We start from the raw sequence: 15,495 nt of genomic DNA on the forward strand, positions 1-15,495 counted from the left end.
CTGGGGTCGGGGAGTCCAGAACTAGAGGACATAGGTTTAGGGTGAGAGGGGAAAGATATAAAAGAGACCTAAGAGGCAACTTTTTCATGCAGAGGGTGGTACGTGTATGGAATGAGCTGTCAGAGGAAGTGGTGGAGGCTGGTACAATTGCAACATTTAAGAGGCAATTGGATGGGTATATGAATAGGAAAGGTTTGGAGGGATATGGGCGGGGTGCTGGCAGGTGGGACTAAATTGGGTTGGGATATCTGGTCAGCATGGATGGGTTGGACCAAAGGGTCTGTTTCCATGCTGAACATCTCTATGACTCTATGACACCGAGGTCACTTTGCTCTTGCATACCCTTTATAATTATATGTTTTATTTTATGCTACCTCTCAGCTTTCTCCCAAAATGAATCATTTCACCAGTCTCCACATTAAATTCAATCTGCAATTTGTCCACCCATAGTTTATAAAATATTTTCAAGTTTTGAATCATCTACAAATTTTGAAATTGTGGCCCGTACATCGAAGTCTAGGTCAATTACATATGTAAGGACATGCAGAACTCCTAACATTGGCTCCAAGGAGCTCCATTATGAACCTTCCTCAAACACTATTTGAGAGCTGTAGAGGTCTTGGAGCATGAAAGAGGTTGTCACATTGTGTCCATGCAGGTCAGCAAGCAGCTAACTATTCTGTTGTGTGTTTTAAGTGCTCATCCAAATGCTTCTTAAATGTCTTGAGGGTTCCTGCCTCGACCACCCTTTTACACAATGATATTACCAACTGCTGGTGAAAAAAGATGTTCCTCAAATTCCCTATAACTCTCTTGTTTCTTACTTGAAGACTGTGTCTCCTCAGTTTTTGCCCGTCTATTGAAGGAGAAGTTTTCTCATTACCTATGCCCCTCATAACATCATAACATCTCAATCAGGCCCCCCCTCGGCCTTCTCTGCTCTAAGGAAAACAACCCCAAATGATCTAGTCTCCTTTTATTGCTGCCTGGGCTGGAATGATTCAGCCTTCTACTGTGTTTCCTCTGCACCCCCTGGAGTGCAATTACGTCTTTCCTATATACTATAATTAAAGCCTTCCACTATACTAGGTAAGCCTCAGCATATATATTGCTTTCACTCAGTCTCCAACAGAAGAAAGTTATGGAACCAAAGTATTGGTCAAAGCTGTCTCTTTAAATTGATAGCTTGTGCCACCCATCACTGTATCACTCCATTACTTTGTTTCACTCTCTGAAGTAAGCAAAAGAAAACATTTGCAAATGGCACGATTAATTAAAGAAAGACAATTTTAGAGGAAGAAATGAAAGGACAAGTGAAAAGAACTAGGAGGATAAGAAATTTTAGTTTAAGGTTTTGCTACAGATTGATAGTTCGTGACCAGAAATCTTCATACTTATGATATACTCAAAGTTTATGAACAGACTCCCATGTATAGGAGTTGCATAATTTTGTATAAAATATCTATTTAAAAAAAGGTCGTTTCGGCATTCTTAAATTATTTCAAGGCCCTTCAAATATTACAATATTTCTTCACTTTCAAATATTTAGAAAAAACAACAGATTAGTGAGTGGCTTTATGTTTCCATCACCATTTCAGATCCAGCAACTGTACATTGGTTCCTTTTCAGTCTAAAATGAAGACAAGAGGAAAGGGATGACAGTATTCTCTTCTCTGGCTTGCTCATCTGCTATCAACCCATTTTTTCAATAGAGCGGTTCTGTAAATAACTCCATTGATCCCATATTTAAAACCCAATTTGAAGCTCTGAGAGATTGTTAGTGCCAAATCGTTCTCTGCCAGGTTAAAAACTCTTCCAGCTCTACTGCTGGCTGAAACATTGAACATTGTATTTTTGAGTCTTCGGTAATCTTTTTCACAGTTAATTGAGGGTCTGCTTTATAAATGGTTTCTACTGATTTTATAAGCCATCTGCTGTGAAGCTTTATGCACAGAAAAATAACTTATCGGGACTAAGCAATAATGACTTTTTAAAGCAATATTATGGATTTTGCATAAATACACAGTCAAGTCCACCCACATCCGGGAATAAATCAGTTCCTATTTTAAGCAAATTTGCACTTAGCTCTTGCCTGGTCAGACTAGAACTGTTCGTGTTATAGTAGATTCTTTCAATGAGTACACCTTCAGAGTGATTGGAGCTCTGCCTTGATCCATTTATTTACATTCGGTAATTGCAGTGGAAGATATAGGCATTAGCGTAGAATAAATGAACATTCTCTTTCAATGAGTGTTGTCATTTAACAAGGCACTTGCTTTCAAACATTGAAGGTTGTTTTCAATAAAGACTGTGATACAAAGCTTCTAGTATCAAGAAGGTTGACCACATAACTCATCCCCTGTTACTTATATTCTTGGTTCAATTCACTGTAAAATATATCCAACCAATTATTCTTAAATTATTTATGCAGGATATTATAAAGTTCAGCAAATTGTCATGGCATGATATCCCATGAGAAATCCTTTGGTAAACAATGACCATTTGTTTGAATTTCAATATTGGGTGCAGGTTCGCTTTAAATTTCTCACATAAAATGCAGTAGCTTCTACATTTCTGAATGTGTTTAGATGGCAAAAAAAATCAATTGAAGGAACAGAGCTGTATCTTTGTAAGGTGGAGGCATGTTGTCGTCATCAATCTGCGCATTTGTCTATATGGCAATCCACTGTTCTGTCAGCCTGTTTAATGAACTGAGAAACAATTAGCATGCCAGTTTTAAGGATTTTCTCCTTAAAGATCACAGTAGTACTTCTCTTCACAAATTTTATCAAAAACTATGGAAATGTTCTCCTTTAGTATTGCCAGAACATCTCTGTGCGCTGAGAATGTGTCTCAGAAAATTGCATACTCCAGCCCATAATTTCGATCCACTACCAAAGAAGTGAAAATCAGAATGATGGACTGTCAGAAGAAAGGACTTGCTACATTTATTAGTGTAAGAAAACAAATACCTCTTTCAGTTTCTGGATTCTGTGATAGATTGTAAACTAGATTGTAATATATATTGAACTCCAATTCTTCTTTAATCTCAGAGTAAGGTGTCACCCATGTATGACAGAAATGAGGAGGAATTTCTTCGCACAGAGAGAAGTGAATTTGTGGAATGTTTTACCACAGAGAGCTGTAGAAGCTGTAAGTATACTCCAGGCTGAGGTAGACAATTTTTGAATCAGTAAGGGAATGAAGCATTGTGGGGAATGGCAGTCGGGTTGAGGATTATCAGATCAGCCATGATATCATTGAATGACAGAGCAAGCTCAATGGACTGAATGGCCGACTTCAGTTCCTGGATCGGAAGGTCTTATGGTTCAACTTTCAGTTTTACTCTTGCCATCGGAAACAACACTATGAGTAATGATAATTATGTGGACTTTGTTCCACTGAATTTCTTCATTTTGAAAGACAATGAAAATAATTTAAGGAAATTAGGAAGTCGTTTTGTTTCTTCCTTGTCAGGATACAGATGAATGCTCTGATACTACAACCACTGACTCTACAGCCTTTTCTATAACCCCTTTAATAACTGACAATCCATACATGTTTCATTGTGCTTTAAATAGTGTTTTCACATTGGCTTTACGAAGTCGATCCACCTTATATAATTCAACACTTCACCACTTCATGATTCATGTGGGCTGAAATATCAGTTCACGAATGTGAGAATTTGGTTTATCGTCACTAGTTAGAAATCCAGTGAATTCACTGAAATTAACATTAGGTAGGTAAGGCCATGCTTTTAGGTCATGGCTCATTTCACCCTTTTGATACTGCTGCCTATTGGACAGTGCTGAGGATTCAACACATTTGATTATTTTCGTAACTGTTATGATTATATTTATTGTTGCTGTTTTTAGAATTAAAAAAAACTTCTGCCAATTCAAAGGAAATCTGTTCATCAATAAAAGCTGATGGAAAGTATGAAAATTGTTCGATCACAAATGAGCTGCTCATTGGATTTAATCCTTTCAACACGAACAATTAAAACTTACTCTAATGTAGTGTTTTTAACAAAAGAAAACATTTTCTGGACTATGAAAAAACAAAATAATGGCACCAAGCCACATAAGAAAATATCAGGTCAGATGTCTGATAGCTTGATCAAAGAGATAGGTTTAAAGAGTGTCTTAAAGAAGGAGAACAAGGTGGGGAGTATAGGAAGGGCATTCCAGACCTTGGAGCCCTGAGAGCTGAAAGCCTGAACACCGATGGTAGAGTAACTTTAATTGGGAATGTTCCAGAGGCCAGGATTGATGGAATGCAAGCATCTCTGAGGTTTGTAGGGTTGGAGCAGATTAGAGATAGGGAAGAGAAATGTGAAAATAAAGGTGAGAATTTTCATTGCGGAGAGACATTGTAGGTCAGGATCGCAGGGATAACAGGGGAATGGCATTTGGGGTGTGTTAAGATATAAGCAGCAAAGGGTATTCCCCAATAACATGGAAACAATAATATATTTTCTCTTCCAGATTACTTTATCTCTTGCCATAGACATGTTGTGGTACTCCACTGCACATCCATAAGATGCTGCTCTTCTGACTTCATTACAAGCTGTCATAGCCCCACATTACTTCTGGAAACAATTAACTTTAAAAAGCATACAAGAAATGACTGTGAATGTAATTCAGTGACTGTCCAGAAAATTCCTGTGTGGATTACATTTGCTGTCCAGAGAGACACCATGGAATAACACAACTGGAAGCTTGTCAAGAAATTTCAGAGAACTCACTTGAAAGGGAAAGATACAATACAAAAACCTGAACCATCTCCCATGAGTTACACTTTCGGATTGTGCACATAATGTGAAGTTGAAAGAAAACAAACTGGACTACAGTGTGCTGTGAAGATAATGGCTGAAGAACATTTAATGGACACCTCTGGATTTGCAGGTTATAAGTAAAAGCATAGAAAGACCTAAATCTCCCTATTGTTGGTAATACATTGCACATCAATAGCCACAGTCACGTGGAAGACTAGTAAAGTATTTTCAGCAAATATGCAGAGCCCACAATCTCCAAACCAACCATGCAAATTCTAGGGTCAATACCACCAGAACTATTCAATTTATCACCCACAATGTTTCACCATCCGTTCTGTGCAGACAAACCAAAAATTCAATTCATATATCTCTTCAACTCTTATCTTTTACTATGTTCTATTCTGTGTGTGACTCTACTATGTTTTATTGTTCTCTAACTCAAGAAAGCCTGGTTAAAGAGGCTCCTCTTAAGACATTCATACATTGATACTGGAAATGCTATCCACCAGAGAAGAGATGCCTTGTTTTAAGTTACGATGTGGAGGAGCCGCTGATGGACTCCAGTGGACAAAGTTAAAAGTCACACAACACTGGGTAATAGTCCAACAGGTTTATTTGGAAATGCTAGCTTTTGGAGCGCTGCCCCTTCATCAGGTAACTCTGAAAGCTAGTACTTCCAAATAAACCAGTTGGACTATAACCTGGTGTTGTGTGATTTTTAACTTTGTTTTTGAGTTAACATTTATGTGACAAACAGAGGGGTGTAGGTTCCTCCCTCTTCACCCAGGATCACAATGAACTGGGGACCCTTGATTCAAGAACTATTTGAAACACTGCCCTGTTTCAGGGATAAGATCTGACGATCACATTACTTGGTGTGATTTAGTCGATCTTTCTTAGCCAAGCCAGCAGGTGGAGTGCTGCACACAAATTATCTTAATCTCAAACCGGGCCAAAAGATTAGAGGAATCCTTTGATTAGTTTGTTTCCAGTATGTATTATTTTTCTTTCACCAAAACAAAATGATTACTGACAACAATCATATTAAACTTAGTGGCTTGAATCATTTTCTCAGGTGTAAGAAATTTCATAAAAGAGAATGATTCCTTGGAAACAACACAAGGAAATGCATTGGGGAGAATAAAACAAAGTCTATTATGAAGGAAAACAATACAATTCAAAGGAGTGAGAATGAAAGTGACTTCCTGCCAGACTGGGTTAGGCAGGTGTATATTAGCAGAAGTCCTTCCGATACGTAAAATAATTACATGGGAGTGTTATGAGTCAATCTCCTTTGGTGTTGCACACAGGGGATAGTTTATTTTGACTTGTGTGATAGTGTAAAGCAAGCAATAGCAAATCTGCAGCTGCTTGTGCATCTCTTCTGATTCCCATTTCCAATAAAATCTAAAGACGAACATACAAAGACAAAATTAACCCCCAGGGAGGCAAGACCAAATGTAATCCTGGGTGAGCTGGTATCATATAATGGGACAACATTCTGTGACGTATATGTTACCATTTTAAAGGCACATCTTTCATTTTTATTTTTCCACAATGTATGATTTTAAATCTTTATGAACTAGATATAAAACATCTTGGGTGTGAAATTGCGGTTGGCAGGGGACACAGGCAGAATCACTTGCAATAATCATACGCTGCAGTACCATATTTACATTGCACTTATGCAGCACTTTTAATAGGGAAAGGCAACCAAATGCTAGTTGCAGCAGATACATTTTAAGGAGAAATGTAGTTGAGATAAATGAGTAGTAGAATGGTGGAGAGGTTTGGAGAGTAAAGACAGAATCTCCTCAGCCCCTGAATGACCTGGGCATTGGCGTGGCAACTGGGAGAATCAACTGAGATGGCCAGTGAGGAACACCTCAGCATCAAGAGCAAAAGGTCCCGTACTCTAACCAGGTATTGACCAATGAGACCAGATTCTCGCGAGTGCAGGATGAGAAGCTACTTGCACGCATGAAACTCTAACCATGACCTAATCTCCCCTTACTCACTTTATTAAAGTAGTGTTTCCAATTCTCCCATGCACCAGATAGAAATTAGATGCCAACAATTTCCGATGTGAAGATCAAATGGTTACCTGGTGACTTCAGCTCATCCCAGTCTGGGAGTGGGCCCTGGTTAGTGTTGCACGTGTAGTGTATACATTCAGGGGATTTGTGGTAAGTCAGTCAGGGAGTTGGGCAGAGTTCAGTCACTTGACTGGGCACTCATCAGTCATGGCCATCTGTTCAAGGCAATTCAGAGGCTGGGCCACAGTCAGTCCTGCGTGGGCAGTTCAATGAAAGTCAAGACAGGTTATCGGGAGCCACAGTTGTAACAGAACAGTTGGGAGGATTGAAGGAAGTAAGCTGGAATGCCAAGGGGCAGGAATTGTGAAGGGTGTAAATTATATATATAATTGGGAAAATCAATAATGCATTGGTGCAAGGGGAGGATATCGATGGACATCACCATCAGGCTTTATTCCTGATGAAGGGCTTTTGCCCGAAACGTCGATTTGGATGCTGCCTGAACTGCTGTGCTCTTCCAGCACCACTAATCCAGAATCACCATCATGGCCTTGAAGGGATTCCTATCCAATATGGTGGTGGCCATAAGTATAGGGTGAGGACATGGGGGTAATGTTGGGAGCTGAAGACATCATTTCAGTTGTGCCCATAAACATGTGGAGGATCAGTGCTGAGTGGTTAGCAAAGGAGTGCCAGGAACCAAGAAACATGGAGGTTCTGGGGGTACCTTATTACCAGACTGAGCGTGAGACTCATGTGCCAAGTGTGATCTGCATTGTCTTTCATACCCATGCAACTCGTAAATGTGCTCTGGAAAGGCTGTGCCCACACCTGAAGTGGATGGACTTAATATTTTTTCCCTGCCTGAGCACATGGGCTCGACTTCTGAATGATGTGAGGCCCTTCAAGGGGCAATTTCATTAATTAGACTCTTCCATGTAATAGATTGAAGTCAATTGTAATCATTGCATCATGCATTTGAAATGCATGCAGCGTACGACTATTGGGGTGCAAATACTGGCCAGTTAGAAGGACTAGAGGAGCAGATGCATTGGAATGCCACCACCTTCAAGTCCCCCTCCATGACACACAACATCCTAACTTGGAAATATGTCACCATTCCTATATCACAGTCACTACGTCAAAATCCTGGAATTCTCTTGCTAAGGGCATTGTGGTTCTATTACAGTTCATGGACTGCAACATGACAAGAAGGTAGCACACCACTACCTTCTCAAGGGTAACTAAGGATGGGAAAAAGTTTTTTTTTATTTACTCAAATATGGACATCGCTGTCTGGCCAGCATTTGTCCCCTATCCCTAACTACCCTTGAGAAGGTTATGTGAGTTGCCTTCTTAAACCATTGCAGTCTATGATGGCTTAAGGAGGGAATTCCAGGATTTTATTGCATTCACGGCTACTGCCTTATAGATGGTAGACAGGCTTTGGGAAGTCAGGAGGTGAGTAACTTGCCATAGTATTCCTAGCCTCTGACCTGCTCTTGTAGCCACTGCGTTTATGTGACAAGTCCAGTTGAGTTTCTGGTCAATGACAAGAATGTTGATAGTGGGGGATTCAGCGATGGCAACATCATTGAATGTGAAGGGGTGGTGAGTAGATTGTCTCTTGTTAGAGATGACCATTGCTTAACATTTGTGTGGCACGAATGTTATGCCACTTGTCAGCCTAAATATGGATATTGCCCAGATCTTGTTGCATTTGAAGGAATGCCAGGAAACAAGAAACATGAAGGTTCTGGGGACTTTTATTACCAGGCTGAGTGTGAGACTCATGTGCCAAGTGTGATATGTATTGTCTTCCATACCCGTGCAACTCATAAATGTGCTCTGGAAAGGCTGTGCCCACACCTGAAGTGGACAGATTCAATGTTATTTTTCCCTACCTGAGCACATGGGCTCGACTTCTGAATGATGTGAGGCCCTTCAAGGGCCAATTGCATTAATTAAGCTCTAAATGGAATAGCTTGGAGTCAACTGTAATCATAGCATCATGCATTTGAAATGCATGCAGTGTACAACAATTGGGGTGCAATACTGACCAGCTAGAAGGACAAGTGCAACAGGTAGATGGGAACGACGCCACCTGCAAATTCCCCATTTGTTGCCTCAGTGTCTGAGGAGGCACGAATGGCACTGAACATTGTGCAATCATCAGCAAACACCCCCACTTCTGACCTTATGATGAAGCAGCTGAAGATAGTTTGGACACTACCCTGAGGAACTCCTGCAGAGATGTGCTGGAACTGAGATAACTGACCTCCAACAATCGTGGCCATTTTCCTATGTGTCAAGTAGGAGTCCAACCAATGAAGAGTTTTGCTCGGGGTATTTGATGCCACACTCGGTTGAATGTGGCCTTGATCTCACCTCACTGAAGGGGAAATGATGGCCAAATGGTATTTTCACTAGACTGTTAACCCAAAAACTCAGCTAATGTCTTGTTGATCTGGGTTTGAATCCTGCCAAGGCAGATGGTGGCATTTGAATTTGATGACAAATATCTGGAATTAAGAAACCATTGTCGATTATCAGAGAACAAAAACCATCTGGGGCTGACTAATCTGCTTAAGGAAAGGAAATCTACCATCCTCACCCAGACTGGCCTACATGTGACTCCAGAATCTATAGCAATGTGGTTGACTCCTAACTGCTCTCTGAAATGGCCTAGCAAACCACTCAGTTGTATCATTTGCTGCAAAATTTCAAATGTTGGCCCAGCCAGGGGCACCCACACCCCACAAGTGAATTTAAAAAAAAAACAATTTGACCATGTAATTGCAGATTGGTCACAATTATCTCTGTGAAGCTGAAGTAATTACAGGTGACTTTAAAAGTGGCATCTGCAGGCCACAAAGGGCAGAGATACTGGAAGATCTCAAGGCTGCATTTAGGCATGGAACTGATTTCCTCTCATTGAACTGTATGCAGTTGTCAACATGTTCTTATATGCAATGATGCCTTTCTTGGGTAATTGTAGAGTTGGGAAGAGAAGGTAAGTACTTGTACAGCCTTTACAATCACCTACTCTCTTTATCACATGGCTGATGTTGCATTCCTTGGAATAAGGAATAAAAGATCCAAGTGAAGACATTCCATGGCGCTCCTATTGAAGTCATCCATGTCTCAGTGCATGAAGGACTATCCTAAACCATCATTTGTGAATGCTGACTGCTCCCATTACTAGGGATCTTCTGTTCTTATTTTCCACACACAGATTCATTGTAATCAACACTGATGGATCTAGTCACAATGTCACAATTGCAGTGGTGTAAGGGAGGAGGAGAGACATGGAGGAGGAAGGGATGTGTCAGCAAGCCCAGTAGCAACCTCCAGCAGATGCTAAACAGCCTCTTCATGAAGAAACCACAACTGGAGGTCTCTTCACGATGTGCAACAGGTCCAGAATCCTCAATGCCATTTTCTCTAAAAAAGCAAGATCGATAGTCACAGAAGGTGAGGATGTCTTGGATATTGTCAGAGAACATTGCTGATTGTAGGAATGGGACTGACAATGTGAAGGATTGGGTGGGCCATCCTATCCCCATGGCTGTCAAGGTGATGGCTGCGCTCAATTTGTAAGCAACTGGCTCCTTCTAAAGAGTCACTGGGAAACAGTGTGAGGTCGGTCAATCCTTGACACTCAAGTGTATCAAGATTGTGACCAATCTGGGCCAGATCACACTGTTTCACCTCATTTCTCCAGAAAGATATCAGTACTCTGGCAGCTTCTCCTAGCTGCAGGACACGTTGCATTGAGGGCCATACCATACTGTGGCTTAGTTCATCATTGGAAAAGGATTTCATTACATCAGTGTTTAAGCCAATTATGATCATTGTTATCACATCCTAGAAGTCTACTGCAGTTACACCGGGAGTTGCCTTGATGCTCACATCCTTGAGAGCTCTCACTTTCATGCTCATTTCAAGGGTTGGTTACAGTACAAGGGTTATCACTGAGAGAGTACTATGGCCGACCACCCCGCCAGACAATTGCCCTGACTGAGGCTGAGTGCAAATACAATGCAGCCTATACTTTAATCATGGTCAAGATGGAGCAGAGAATGGCCCCCTGAAGACAGGATTCCAGTCCTTATATTGGAGTAGGGGAAAGGGGCTCCTTCAGTAGAGTCCGGACAAGTAGTGAGGGAACGTGATGGATGCTGAAGCGCTAGGAGAAAGATGCAGACATTGAGCAGGAGGAATGTCACCTTCAGCGTGACAGCACACAGCAAACTCTGGGGCACAAAGTCTGACTGGACTGAATTGACACCCGGGTCCAGCATCTGTGGTGCAGTGATCACTCATTGACTGCAAACGTGTTGGTTCTCGAAAGACACACAGTCTGTTTCTGTTGCAGGGGCTTCTGTTTGTTTGGGTTCTGTTTGCCTCGGCTGTAACTGTATGAAAGTAAATGTTTTGAATCTTTTGAAGGCTTCTCTGGATATGATGATCCCATATTGAGCAATGATAAGAATTTGGGTTACACTGGGCATTGGGGAAAGAGTAACACTGACTTAGAAATGGTTGTAAAATGGGATGAGGCTTAGGACAGGTGAGTTGTATCTAAACAGTAATAGATTGGGAGAATGTGCACTTGAGCATGCAATGATGGATCAGCCATGCGCTCTGAGAACCATTGTGTTTGCTCTCCCACTTTGTGAATGGTGAAGAGTGCTTGACCAGATGCATAGATAACTGGGCACCGTAGGGGTGTAGTGCATGGGTAAAGAGGCAAGTTTGGATAGATAGTGTGAGCAACTTGATCGGCCTCGCAGAGAGAAACCTTCTATGAAACTCACCAAAAGTGACACTTAGCCAATTTTTAAAATGATTCAGCCTGAAATTTCAGAGTTTAAGGCTTTAGCAAATAAAAGCATAATCAACAATGATAGAGAAAGTAAATCAATGGATGTGAATAGTGTGCATTGCATTTAACTGCTGACTAGAATAATACCATTTATTTTACATGTCTCTCACATATGTCCAGTTACACCCCTCTCATGTCCATATGTACTTATAAATTTTGCAAAATTACACATTACTGATTAGGGCATCAGACACTGGATATCAGCTCACCGCATGAATCACTTGCATAGAAATGTGTGGCTGGAGATTGACAATAGGATGTGAACAAGCAGGGACCTTCATTGGAGAGCAAGGAGTAAATTGAAAAAGGAGAGGAGAGGAGTAACATGGTTTCCCTTCCATTCGAGTGGAGATTAGTGGTACCTCACTGCAGATCGTGGAATACCCAGTGGTGCTATGACAATAGGAGTTTGATTGTCCTTTCCCCATTAATACAAACTGCATGGACTCCAACTGGTATCTGCTTTATTCAAAATATCTTAACCACTCTTTCAACCTTCAACCAAGACTAAAAGAAGATAATTAGACAATTTATTTCATTGCTGTTTTTGGGAATATTCTGTGCATAAAATGTCAATGTGGTTTCCTACATCACTATAGCAAATGCAGTTTGAACCTATGTCACTGGCTATAACACACATTGGGATGTCCTGAGACATCAAAAGATCATGTAAAACTACAGCACTTTAGTCGAAGGGATTGGATCTGTTCCTGCAGGCATCGGTTGGAATTTTATAGAACTCAGGGTTGGTGGCATTAATTAGCTTTGAAGGTGGATGGAACTAGGGGAGTGGGCCGTCTTAAATCACTCATCTTTGTGAAAGGGAAATTCCCAGCACTGAATAGGAAGCTAGGTCATATCACTTTAAAGTACTTGGTGCACCTCTAATGAGTAATTTTCCCAAGGGTTATGTAATTGCACAATCTGTCCTGTCCTCTTATCACAGTATCTGCTGTATATTCTGACCAAGTCTTCAAAGTAGGAACCTCGCTGCACAGAAGTACCATTCTAATTATTACCAAGCCTATCAAAAATATTTTACTTGGCTTACAACTGCATGGGACCCATGTTGTGTGACTGATTCATCCTTCCTCTGAGCGTAGAGTCAAATTCCACATGTTTCAGAGGTGTGTATTGATATTTCTGAACAGGTTGATTAAAAATATCTGCTCGTGGTTCCTGGAGGGTCCTGTGGTAGAGTGAGGGCGTCCTTATCTCTGGGTTCAAGAGCCTTCTGTTCCAGAGGTGCACAATACATATCTGACAGGTTGATTAAAATAACCACAGCTGGTTCCTGGTTGTACATAAGAAAACCGACCCAGCATTCTTTATCATCGCAAGACCTTGTGTGAACAGCAGCTACCCCCCATTATATGGCCCCTGCCTCTCGAACCAAGCTTGCAGTTTCCTTTTCTGTTGAGTTTTCACTGCTGATCCAGGACAGGCTGTAAATTGATTTCAAAGCTATTTTGCAATTTAATTTGCATTTTGATGCTGGCACAGTGGCGAAATTTTGTGAGCTGATGGTTTTGGCATAGAGTAAAACGCTTCGACATCTCAGATCAATGTACTGTTTTAATATTAGGGGACTTGTTGGGAACAGGAAAGGGAATGTTGGAGGAAGACTGTTTTCCAGCTGGACAAAACTGGGAGATTCTTTGACTGGTATGGGAGATTGGGTTAGAAACCGCATGAATCACTTACATAGAAATGTGTGGCTGGGGATTGACAGTAGGATGTGAACAAGCAGGGAACTTCATTGGAGAGCAAGGAGTAAATTGAAAAAGGAGAGGAGAAAAGAAATAATGGCTAATTTAAAAAAGCTGAGGAGAGTACAAGAGAACACGGAACAAGGAAGGAATTGACCGAGGAAGAGAAGTGTTCAGAACAAAGCTAAAGAAGCAAGTTGGTTGAACAGAGCTAGATGATTGAAGTAGGAGGAATATGTTACATCAGGTAAACTAGCCAACAAGAGATAAGTGAAATAATGTCAACACTTTTGGGTTTAAGCATGACAGGACACTGTGACAGAAAGACGAATGAGTTAGCAAATGAATTAATAACCAAATTTTTAATGTATTTCACTCACTATGAATCAGAGATTTTCTTGTTTAATGTTATGCAATGTACATTGCATAATTAGGGCCCTTGATACATAGTGACTGAGAAAAGCTAAATTATGGGTGGCACAGTGGCTCAGTAGTTATCATGGGTGGCACAGTGGTTAGCACTGCTGTCTCACAGCACCAGGGTCCCAGGGTCCCGGGTGACTGTCTGTGTGGAGTTTGCACATTCTCCCTGTGTCCTCCAGGTGCTCTGGTTTTCTCCCACAGTCCAAAGATGTGCAGGTTAGGTGAATTGCCATGCGAAATTGCCCCACAGTGTTAGGTCAATTAGTCAGAGGGAAATGGGTCTGGGTGGGTTACTCTTCGGAGGGTCGGTGTGGACTGGTTGGGCCAAAGGGCCTGTTTCCACACTGTGGGAATCTAATCCAACACTGTAGGGAATCTAATCTACATTCTTAACACCAAATTTCACTTTAGGAGGTGGAGTGTTAAGCTCAAAAATTATACCTCCAAACCAGATTGTTAAGGGTTACTGGTTAAGGGTTAATTGGACATGACTGAGCAATTTAGGCAAAGTGGAAAAATATATGATGGTCACCCAGATGTTTAAAAAAAAGCACGTTTTGTCTGGAAGTAACTGCATAACCTTGATTATCGGTGGGATACTTTTTTATATAGTTCACATGGAACCACCTGGAGATGTTTACAACTTACTTTCTGCACAATAAAATATCTAGAAAAGTACTGAAAGTGCTACAATTGATGATGCAGTACATACTGTTACTAAAATAATAATTCAAATGTTTCAGCTAGTGGTGTGGAGACATCGGTTCAAATCCCACTATGGTGACATTTAAATTCAACTAATAAATCTGAGTTTAAAAAAAAACTAGCCACAGTGAACTATTATCAATGGTCGTATAGACCCAGAGAAAGTGAGGACTGCAGATGCTGGAGTTGAGTCAGAGTCAAAGAATGTGGTGCTGGAAAAACACAGCCGGTCAGGCAGCATCTGAGGAGCAAGAGAGTTGATGTTTCGGGTATAAGCTTTTCCTCAGGAATTCCTGATGAAGGGCATAAATCCAAAAATCGACTCTTCTGCTCCTCGGATGCTGCCCGACTGGCTGTGCTTTTCCAGCACCACATTCTTTGGGTCACATGGATACATCTGATCCACATTAATGAATGAAATCTGTTGTCCTTGCTTGGGCTGGCCTTTGTGTGATTCCAGATCTATAGTAATGTGGTAGACTCTTAACTGTCTTCTGAAATAACCTTCGTAGGATATGTGGAACAGTCCATCTTCCGCAGCTACATCGATGACTGTATCGGCGCTGCCTCATGCTCCCACAAGGAGGTTGAACAGTTCATCCACTTTACTAACACCTTCCACCCCGACCTCAAATTTACCTGGACCGTCTCAGACTCCTCCCTCCCCTTCCTAGACCTCTCCATTTCTATCTCGGGCGATCGAATCAACACGGACATTTACTATAAACCGACCGACTCCCACAGCTACCCAGACTACACCTCCTCCCACCCTGCCCCCTGTAAACACGCCATCCCATATTCCCAACTCCTTCATCTCCGACGCATCTGGTCCCAGGAGGACCAGTTCCAATACCGAACCACCCAGATGGCCTCCGTCTTCAAAAACCCCAATTTCCCCTCAGACATGGTCGAGGGTGCCCTCCACCGCATCTCCTCCACTTCCCGCTCCTCCGCCCT

This window comes from Chiloscyllium plagiosum, chromosome 31 (assembly GCF_004010195.1).
Source record: "Chiloscyllium plagiosum isolate BGI_BamShark_2017 chromosome 31, ASM401019v2, whole genome shotgun sequence".
NCBI classification, from domain to species: Eukaryota; Metazoa; Chordata; class Chondrichthyes; order Orectolobiformes; family Hemiscylliidae; genus Chiloscyllium; species Chiloscyllium plagiosum.